The sequence below is a fragment of the Pholcus phalangioides genome, unplaced genomic scaffold (genome assembly GCF_987345545.1).
Source record: "Pholcus phalangioides strain wild (caught in Gottingen) unplaced genomic scaffold, Ppha-v1.0 ptg000004l_1, whole genome shotgun sequence".
Taxonomy (NCBI): Eukaryota; Metazoa; Arthropoda; class Arachnida; order Araneae; family Pholcidae; genus Pholcus; species Pholcus phalangioides.
In genome coordinates, this window is record NW_028301597.1 from 46,436,253 (window position 1) to 46,447,896 (window position 11,644).

Sequence of the window (11,644 nt, forward strand, 5' to 3'; positions counted from 1 at the left end):
CAGTCCAACAATGCGTGTTACATGTGCATTGTCGAATTGTAATCAGCAATGTCACTTCCTTTCTTCATTGTTAGAAACCGTAACAATGGTGGGAGAAGCCTTTTAAATAGAGGAAAGTAGGGGTTTGTCTCTTCACCATTTTTTTCCCCCTGGAAAAATAGAAATCGGGAAGGGTTTTCAGGGAGGCAAAATGAAAATGGAGCTCTTACAATTAATTTTTAACAATTATTGTCTGTGGCAAAGGTAATCACAAACCATTGCATGAGTGGTGGAAGGGCTGATTCGACAAGGAAAGTTGCCAACTATGTTGTTGCGCGCCTTGCCTTGTTGCCAAGGTTGCTATACGTGAAACTTGAGTCAAATGAGACTTGCACGTCTTCGCGACGTGGAATGGGACAGATTACCGATACACCCCCCGCCCCGTTTATATCTCTATACCTTATATATATATATATATATATATATATATATATATATATATATATATATATATGGAGGTGCAGTTGATACTCTCGCACACACGTGGACCCGACGCAGAAAAATAGGACGTTTCGGTGGCACGACAAGATGACAAGGTGGTCGGCATTCTGTAGGTCGGGTAGGTAAATAATAGATTGTATAGATGGCACTACTAAACTAAATAAGTTTAACGAAATAAAAAACCCACTATATAAATTTAATGAAATGAATTAAAAAATTTGAAAATTTTCCCTCATTTTTCTAGAGCCGTCGTATCTAGTTTTCGAGTCCAGCACACGCTGCAATTTTTTACTTGTTTCCACGGTTTTTTTTGAAACTTTGAGAGGTATTTTGTGCCGAATTTAGCACTTGAGGCTGTAAATATTTACGTGTACAGTGTTCGAAATAATTAAATAAACTTTAAGAAATTATAAGAAGTTGGGAAAAAAAGCATGAAGAGATTTACCATCGAACAAAAATTGCATCGGTACGAAAAGGGATATTTCTTGGCTAAATATATGTATAGTCTTTATTAGAACAAAAATCCCCAACGAACGTTTTTCTAGATGCCTCACTTATCAAGAATATTTTCGATTGGAATAAAAGATTGAAAAAAAAAAGCACAACACTGAGATCAGTAAAAACCAGGTGACATTTGAACCATTTGTGACATTAAAACCGCAAATCTAATAGTACGTGCAAAATCTTGAAACATTCTGAGGGTTTTTCATTAACGGAGCGACAAAATTGTATATGATGGAACTCCTCACTTACAGTGAAACTCCCCCTACGGCAAAATAACAGTTAGAGTTGAACTTGGTTATAACGACATTGAAGATTTCGCGAAGTATTGTCGTATTAACCGAGGTGTCGTTACAACCGAGATTGACGTTCTCAAGACCTTCTAGGTATCAAAAATATAATCAGATTCAATCAAATACTATGCAGAGTCATGGCATGAATATACTCTCTCTGGACTATGTTTCATGGGATTGCTTTTAAAGACAGCGATACTCAGGGGCGTAGCCAGAAATTTCGTTCGGGGGGGGACCAAAGTGACAGAACAATGGATTTGGCCATCTTTTTCCCTTTTTTCGGTCATTTTCTCACATTGCGGGGGGGGGGGGGGGGACCAGACCTCCAAGTCCCCCCCCCCCCGCTACGCCCTTGGCGATACTGTATTTTTTTATTTGTATCAGAATTAATGATGTTTATTTGATTTTTGGTACTCTATAACTGGAATACCTGTACGTGAACGTATATAGTTTATATGAACATTGCACTACCAAAACCAATTAAAGTGATCTAAGAAATACACCAACATGTATATCGTATTTCTTTTTAAAAGATGTTGGGGTAAATCGAAAAGCTATTCATACTCAGAATAAGACAACCATAAGTATTCTTTATGGGCATTGTATAATATTTTATCATGTATATATACTGTTTGCATTTGCATTTTTAATTGGGTTGTTGTATTTTAGATATATATGGCATCTACATTTATTATGGGCATCTTTTTCTCAGCCACCTCGTTAGGCATTTTACCTGTTGCGGCCTTGTATTTGTATTTGTATAAACGTGTCGCAGCCACTTCATTACAGGCTCGGATTCAGAGGGATGTGTCGGGAGGGGCGACTTATTGCGTACTTTCGTTGGACCATCCCGTACTTTGCGTGTGTGTGTATGGGTATAAATTTTCTCATATTATTCAGCTCTTGGGAGGGGTGATCGCCCTCATCGCTCCATATGGATCCGCTCCTTTTTCATTACTCTGCATCCCTGCTTCATCACTCAAGTGTTCTCGAACTGAGCCGCAGGTAACCTAAGTGATGTGAAACCGCACCGCGGGCAGCTTAATTGCTCTGGAACTGTGCGCAGGTAACAAGTAATGTGTAAGTATGCTGTGATCACGTAAAAAATCTGTTGATGTGCCACGGGTCACAAGTGATGTGGGAAACGTGATGGAACGCCACCACTTAAGTGATGTGAAACTGTACCACGCAGGCTATTTAAGAGATCAGTAAATGTGCTACGGGTCCCTGAAATTTTGAGTAATGAGTGACCAGGAAAATTAGTAAAATAGGAGAAGGGCGGCAAAATGTTTTTTCACCATAAATAAATCTGCCTCTGCTAAAGAGCGAGGGATTAGGTCAGCGAGTGACCGAACGAGTTATTTAGAGAATTTTCAAGTATTTAAGTGACCAAAAGAGTGACCTATAGAGACAGATTAAGTCAGTGCGTAGGCAAAAGAGTGGTCTAGAGAGCTTATGAACAAAATAGTGTGCACCCATGTGAGTGACCAAGAGAGCGTGGGATCAGGTCGGTGAGCGATCGTAAGAGTGACCTAGAGTGAGCATGTGAATGGCCAAAACAGTGTGCAAGCGTGTGATCAACCAAAATGACCTAGAGAGCAAGCAGTTAGGTCATTGAGCGACCTATAGAGCAATGGACCAATTCAGTGAATGACCAAAAGAGTGGCTTAGAGAGTGTGTGAGCATGGAAGTTAACAAAAGAGTGACGTTGAGAGTGTGTGTAAGCATAGGAGGGACCCAAAGTGTGACCTAATAAGGAAGGGCACAGGTCAGTGAACGTCCAAACGATTGACCATATACAGCAGTGATTCCCAACGTGGGCGTTAACGTCCCCTTGGGGGCGATGAGAACTTCCAGGGGGGTGGTAGAAGCTACGGGTATAACAGAGGATCCTATTGGCTAGATTGCGTTGGGGGCGATGGGAGGAAAAAATTTCTGAAGGGGGCGATGTGACAAGAAAGGTTGGGAAACTATGATATACAGTGTGCATGTGAATGACGAAAAGAGGGACTTAGAGACAGACAATATTCACAGGAGTAGCGGTGGGGAGCAGGTTATTAAGGCGGTAAATTTGAGGGATGAGTAATCAAGGAAATTAGACTAGAATAGGAGAAGAGCGACAAAATTTGTGTAGTCCACTCGTTACAAAATCACAAATGTGCCTCTGCCGGGCCCTGTTGGGGACCTCAGGTACGGAGAGGGGCGCTCATGGATCATGAGCCCCCCAAGGGTAGGGCTGGCAGGGCTCCAGCTATGGGCCCGGGACGATTCTCATAATTTCCAGTTTTTTACGTTATAAACTCACTATGCAGGAGCTCGGGAAACGTCTAGCTTGGGGAGGGGGCCACCAAAGCTCCAGGCTAAGGCCCTGCTAAAGGATGTGGAAGCCCATGCTCATGATGACGAGATCTGGTCGAGATTCTCCAGATTAAGCATGCATATATAGTTGCGCGAGTATTTTGAGTCAGATGGGGTGGGGGGGGGGGGGTCATGACTCTGTTTAGATGGCCCTGCCTTAAGACTGGAATTACTTCTATTTTTAAAAAAATGAGACAATATTTGAAACAAAACTATTGACGTAAAACAGGTTTTGAGATAGGAATATCGAATAATCTGAGCACCTCGGATTAACCGGAGACGTGAAGTTTCAAAACTTTATTGCAGTGGTTCTCAACCTGGAGCCACATGGCCCCTTATGGTCCTGGGATATTCTAAAAGACGAGGGCTAGGGTGAAAATCAGATGAAAATTGGGAGCCACGACTAGTGGTGAAGGGGAGCAATCGAGAGATGTGAAGAAATTAAGTATTCAAGTGAAATTTATTGGGAAAAAAATGTTACTATATCTGCAGAATCCCAGGCATGGCTATCGGGAGTACACATGATGACATCTGATATTATGATTTTCGAGCCTGACCCAGGGTAATACAGACGATCCTATTTATAAAACTTTTGTTCATTATAAATTTAGTTTATACTGACCTCAATTCAATACATCGGAAGGGGGTGTCTCACTCCTTAATGAGGGTAGGATACCCTAAGTAAGACGGGGAGGGGCACGAGAAGAAAATATGATCCATAGGGGGGACGGACATCTAAAAGTTTGAGAAGCATGGCTCTACTGCACTTCGTAGTATTATATTTCGTTATAGGCAGGCTCGAGATTACCGACGTAGTGTCTACTGACCGTACCTACACTGAGACTGTTTAAGTGTATGCACATTTCCGGCACAACTCATTCGGTAGTTATTTCTGATGGGCTATAGACCGGAATTGCACTCGGTTTGAAAGAGAGAAAATGAGCAAGTGCCTCACTCACCTTTTTTCCTGCGGGAAGTCAAGATATCCTGAGTCGGTGGCGGCACGTAGATGCAGTTTTGGTCAAAAGGAAGACGTATCTCATTTCATCGGCATTCGCGTGCTCTGCCATCTTCGGTCCGAACAAACTGTTGACCGCGGCCTTGATGTCGTTGATCCCAACACCGTCCAAGTTTGTCACTGGTGGAACTGTGGTAGATGGACTTGATCAGCTTGGCGCAGATGTAAAAAACAGTCTGCGAAAGACGCGGTGTGAAGCCTTGGCTAACCTCAATGGGCTCCATGCTATTCCGCATCGACACGACCCCGTTGGCGAAAGGACCCGATCTCCTGAGAAACTCTTTCTTGGTCTTGACATCCTTTTGCTTCGTCCTGTCGATGTATATCAGGTCCCCGCTTGCGTAATCTTCGAGGGCGTGTCTCCCTACGTCCTCGACTGCTTTCTGGAACAGCTCAGATGGGAAGATCTTCCTCATGCTTCCTTCGGCAGCCTCGACATCAATTGATCGCTTTCCATGCGTATGAGCTTCGTTTCGAAGCAATGACGTGACCTTGTGGTTGAATAGATTCAAAATTTTTGCCAAATGATTCACAGCATCTGGCCTCAAAGTGATGGTTTTGAATTCAAAAGATTCTTGAATAGCGGCAATAGATTTCCTATACTATGCCTCCATGTGAAATTTTTTGATGTCCGTCGAAAGAATTGTTGGGAATGAGAAATTTGGACAAGAAATCAAGATAGATGTTTTTTTTTAAAACAAAAAGAATGTGATGAGCCGTTTCTTGTTTTGGGAATTCGAAAAAACTTGCGATTTCTCGAGATACGATATCACTATGGTAAAATCCTAAATTTCAAAATAAAAATCGCTGAACTTGGTATCCTATATAAAATACGTTTTATTTTTAACACAAAGAATTACCGTCTATACTCTTGTATAGGCAGAGTTTTTTGTTTTAATAGGAGGGTCGGCTTTTTTACGCAGTGGTCAGTTTTTGAGGGGAAAAGATGCAGCCCGAAGTTTTATCACCCCTCCTCCCTCTTCCTATAACGAAGTACTGAGACTCTGGTCCGCAAAGTGGGTTCAACGCAGCCCACGAAAACAAAAACATGCTTCAGCGTCATGGGGGCTCTGGCGTAGCAAAACTATAGAGACCCCCCCCCCCCACAAATTAGACACAGTTTATGAATTGCTATGCAAGGTCATCTAAGGCCCCTCATTCACCAAGAGGCCACCAGGTAGTGCCCAGATGAGCCAGCACCTCCTAAAGATTCTGACTCCTGTATCTAGGAGGTAATGGATGAGCCCCTGCAATAAGACGGTTTTAAGTCAAAGGGGTTTCCAAAAAACGTCCCCACCAATTTAAAATTCAATACTTTTATGTAATGGTGTTCTTTGTTTCCCCCCTAAAAAACTTGCTGTCCTCTAAATTTTTCCGCCCAGGGCAATCGCCCCCCTCTAGCTCCGGCCCTGAGTACATGTACTATTTACAATTAGTAAAGTATGATTGCTCTGCATAGAAAACTTTTATTTTTCATACTACTGTATACCTATGCAGTATAAAAATAATAATGCTCTATTAACGCAGCATTTACGTAAATAGTTTGCGCAGTGAGCTTAAACGATGTCTTAACAACGTTGAAAATCATTTTAAGTTTAGTTTCAGTTGCCATCTGCAATGGTTTTTGCAAATTGTGAAAATTCATACTCTCCTACCAATATTAAGGGTCTGCGCAAAGCCAAAATTTGGGCCCATTTTCCGGACCTAAAAAACGGGAAACTTCACAAAATCCTGGACCTGAAAAACGGATCTTCACAAAATCAAAATTAATCAAACCACAAATTCGGAATTTCATTTCTTTTGGGTAGATTAATTAAATTACTTATTTTTTACAAAGACTGGACCCTACAAAAAATGGTCTGGACAGACGCCTGAATATTATACTCTAATTTAAAAGGTGTATAAATTTCTATGTGTGATAAAGTTATAAAATATACATGTTTTATATTGAAATATATTCTAACTTAGATCATTTTTGTCGCACCACGGTCATTTTCTGCACACGAGGGCTAATTTTTTTTTAAAACCGGGATCTAAAATTCATTGCCGATTCCGAATGGCAGGATTGTTTTTTATACTCATCGAGAGGTTGGTGCGCTAACCCTCGATGGGGACTCCCTGCGGTAGCAAATTTTTTCTGCGGTTATGTTGCCAATTTTGTTGCACCCCTGTGTCAGGAAAGTTTTCTGACAAGGACGAACCGGGTATCGAACTCGCGATACCTCTAAACATCCTTTGCTACTTGAGGCGAGTATCTTGTCGACCTGTGCCACCGTGCTTCATCTAACTTAGAAGATACAACAGATTTAAAAGAAAGATGGCAGCATCGCGGCGCTTTCTTAGCACGCCATAATGAGCATAACATGTACTAATAACCATCCCACTGTCTCCCTCCTCTGGTTTTTTTTTATACTAATAAAGGGTATCATCTCATACGGCGCTCGACAGAAAGCGGCCAAAGAGGAGAGAAGAATACAGAGCTCTCCGTAGAAAGCTCTGCCGAACCTAGACCATATGACCCGTATTTTACGGGACTTTTTTTTATAAATGCTTCCGAAAATTTTTCTTTTGTACTTTATTAGATTCATTAAAAAAAGAGAAGAGATTCAATGGTATTAAGTTGGTATCAAATCCATTTAAATAATTAAATTAATGACGTAATTTTCAGTGGGGCGCGTGCCTACGCGCCTCCTCAACGAGCTGCCCCTGAAAATCAATCTACGCAACACGATAATTAACAGCAACAGTTTGTGACGCGCGAGCAGTGTCCATCTCTTATATCTGCTATATGTTATAAACTGAACATATTGTACAACCACACCTTTTTGTTCACGTTGTAGCCGTTGATACGATATAAAAGGTTTTAGTGCTGTCTCGTAAAGTGGGGAGTGAGTATGGGAAGAGGTTTTCATCAGTTTCATCATTTGGAAAATTTTCACCATTTTTCATTCTAGTTTTATGTCTTAGAAATACACGAACCTGTGAACATAACCTGATATGTCAAACGAAAGATGGTGATGGACAAGCGTAAGTGGAACATAAAACACCCTTTCAAAACTCTCTTCTACCTCGAACCATTTCGAGTTATGGTGGATAACCGATCATGAAAAAAGAATGCTTCAAGTCTGAGAAAACCCAAATTTTTACATTTTCTGAGAGACCTACGCAAAATCTAAGCACACATTCGGAAAAAGCAGAAATAATCTTATAAGGCGACACCCCTTATCGAAATATCTGAATTTATTGGTGAGCTACAAAGATAAAGATTGGCAAAGTTCAAAATCGAATTGTCGCCAAAATTTTCAATCTTAATCTTCCAACTGTAAACCATAATTGGGGATTTGGGGTTCCGATGGGTAGTATTAACCCATCAAACCCCCCTTCATTATTACTCTGCCGATTCCCATAGCAGTAGTGCGCTTTGCCATGACGACTGTAAACATTAAGTGGGTGAATGCGTAGGTTCACCAAAAAGGGCCTTTTTTTTCCAAGAAAAATAACATAATCACACTGATCAATCAGACCAGTGGATGTAGTACTCATCGGGGAAATGAATCGAATAAAATGGGATTAAATATGATTAAATGCAATCAAATGAGGTTAAATATTGCTAAATGCATGTAGTCTCATATCTACATTAACCAGGGTCAAAACCGACATTAACGTATCGAAAAGAAAGCCAAAGGCAGGTCACATTGTCATATAAGGAATTTCACCTTTTCTTTTGTAGAAAGGAATCTACACTGCTGGCCGCCCAAATTGCAACACCAAGAAAGACAAGAGATATCGCAACAATATTTATTATGTAGATAACATGTTGACCAAGCATCAAATGATTAAATTTATAGACTTCTGTGGAGTGTGGTTCCTGCCAAAATCAGTAGCCAGAGTAGCCGCCATTGTTGGAGATCACCGCTGCCACACGCCTCGGCATTGATTCAAAGAGACTTTGGATGTGTTCTTGGGGTACAGCAGACCAAGCAGCTTCCACGCGTTGCCAAAGTTGATCTGGTGTGGCAGCTGGGGATGTAATCTGGGTCAGTCGTTGAGCAACCATGGACCACATGTTTTCTATCGGCGAAAGATCCGGAGAGCGAGCTGGCCAGGGAAGCAATTCAATCTGGCGATTGACGAAGAACCTTTGGACAATGCGTGCCACGTGTGGTCGCGCATTATCCTGTTGAAATATGGCTGTGGGCAAGCCCTGTAGGTAAGGAAGGACAACTGGCTCCAACACCTCGGAGATGTAGCGCTGGCTTTTTAAAGTACCGGCAATGAGTACTAGAGGAGTGCGAGAGTGATATCCAATACCTCCCCATACCATAATACCCGGTGCAGGACCAGTGTGGCGGTGCATAACGCAGCTGTTCAGCATCCTCTCTCCACGGTGTCTCCAGACTCGAATCCGACCATCGTGGTGTTGCAGACAGAAGCGTGACTCGTCAGTAAAGACAATTTCATTCCATTGTGCCGTCCACATCCTTCTTTCATCGCACCACTGGCGGCGGAGACGTCTGTGGTTCTGCGTCAAGGGTAGACGAAGCAATGGACGTCTTGCGGACAGACCACTCTGCTGTAAACGGCGTCGAATGGTACGCGCAGACACTGGATGATGCGGTACAGACTGAATGTGCTGTGCTATGGTTCGTGATGTGGCTGAGCGATCCGTCACTGCCATACGCACAATACGCCTGTCATCACGTGAAGTGGTGCACTGAGGTGGATGCGATCGAACACGTCGGTCCGTCGTACCCTCCTGCATCCAACGATCACATATCCGCATTACAGTTGTTTGGTTTCGTCCAACACGACTACCGATTTCCCTGAAAGATAATCCACAATCTCGGTAGGCCACTATCCTTCCTCTGCCGAACTCGTATACTTGATCAAAAGATGATCTTTTTTTGAAAAAACCCCAAGAAAAACACAATTGCCGTACTTCAAATCGTCGAAATCTCCAAGCCTTAAATAGCGCTTTGAAGTGGCTCCACAGGCGCGCGTGATGTGCGTCTGCGCTGAAATTCTAATCATTTGCATATCTCACCTCCGCTAATGCATGTTGTAAATTTCATATTATTTGCATGCTTCCTTCAGGGTGTTGCATTTACGGTGGCCAGCAGTGTATTATACAATGCACATTTTTTTTAAAGAATAACGTAGTTGACATGCAGAATGAGTATGCTTCGAGAGCACTGTTTCCCCCCATTTCGAAGTTATTCATAGGCCCGGTTAGGGGTCATGCAAGTATTACGTCAGCATCGAGGAGGGGGGGGGGTTCGGATTTGCTGACTTTTGATGACAAGGGGGAGGGGTTTGAAGGTTGCTTACGTCATCAACTACCCCTTTTTGAAGATATGAAATATTCTAAGCTGCTGACGAAATTTTGTTAACGGGGGGGGGGGGGGTTGAAAATGGCTGAACATCTGCTTACGTAATACTTGAATGGCCCCTTATTCACCAATCCCTCAAACACCCGTCTAACTACAATCGGCCAAATTTACCAAAAATTTCGATATTCGATGAAAATTCAGAACTCAGATTTTGACGGAAATTTGATTTTGTAGAAAAAAAATCATATATCCATCTCTATTAGGGGATATCTGAAGGGGGATTTAAGTTCTTTACCTATCAAGCCTGGGGGGCGACCACCGATAGACGGCGCATTCACTTTCCCACCCAACTACACTGGTTGGAAACTGCCGTATGGCGATATATGAGTTGGTGTGCGGTAAAAAGTAACAAGATTTTTTTTAGATACTGCACAAATTTGGTTTTTTTGAAAAATGTGTCCCTTTTTTCCCTCCGTAATCGATTATCCCTATAACTCGAGATAGGACAGGACTGGTAGGGCGTTCCATTCAGGATGTCTGTCACTCCCTTTCGTTTCAAACAACAGGTCATATTCCCCCTGTATAATGCCTGCAAGCGGTTAATATTGAAATATTTCTAGTGCAGGTAGAACAAAAACTCGAACGCAGTTAGACTCAAAAATGTTCAGTATTTAAAAATTGTAAAACACAAAACTGTGTATTTTTGGAAAATTTGCGTGCATAACCTCCTTAAATCAACCACCCATCAGAGTTCATGTATAGTTGCTCTCGATGCAATGTCTTGCCGCAGAAAAATCAGAATTGATCGGATGTGAGAGTGCCTAATGTAAACGCGCTATCTTAAATGTTCAGGTGAAGCAGAGAATACTGTCAAACTCAGTTAGCAGCTGTGTGATTATGTGGCCATCGTGCCGGACACTTATCGTGATGATCCAGGTTCGAGCATCACCTGGCTCAGTGGTGGTCGGCTTAAGTTGATTTTTTATGGGTATTCAAACGTTGAGGCGCGAATTGGAACCGGTGAATGAATGAATGAATGAATGAATGAAGATATACGAACCAATGAACGCTAAATAGTGCTTTATTTAAATATGCTGAGATATGTCAAAAATATGTGCGAAAACAAATCCATCTAATAATGCCAAAGTATGGCACAAGAAATGAAAAGTATGCAAAAAAAAAAAAAAGAATATCTACGCATTTGAAAATGCCAAAAAAAAAAAGAAATGAATAAAAAATCAATATGTATGAAGTAAAAATATGCCTTAAAAATTTATCAACATGTACGTATATAATAATATATAATAAATACATTATATGTATATTGAAAAATATACATGAAATGAAAAAAAATATGCACAAAATGGAAAAAAATATATATGCATTAACAAGTGCCTAAAATATTCATTTAAAAGTTTCTGAAAATCTGAATTTCAAGTACCTAAAAATATGCCTAAAAATGAATAATACTCTCAACCGTAGAATATTTTCCCCAAAACATTAAGGAAATTGGATTAAATTTGAAGAACGAAAAATTTAAAAATGATCTTTTGATCATTAGTACAATACTATCAATAGATAAAATGCTAAAGGTATGCATCTACTTCTGAAATTTCGACGATTTTGTGCATTTACATTTACCACACATAAAAAGCGCAAAAAAT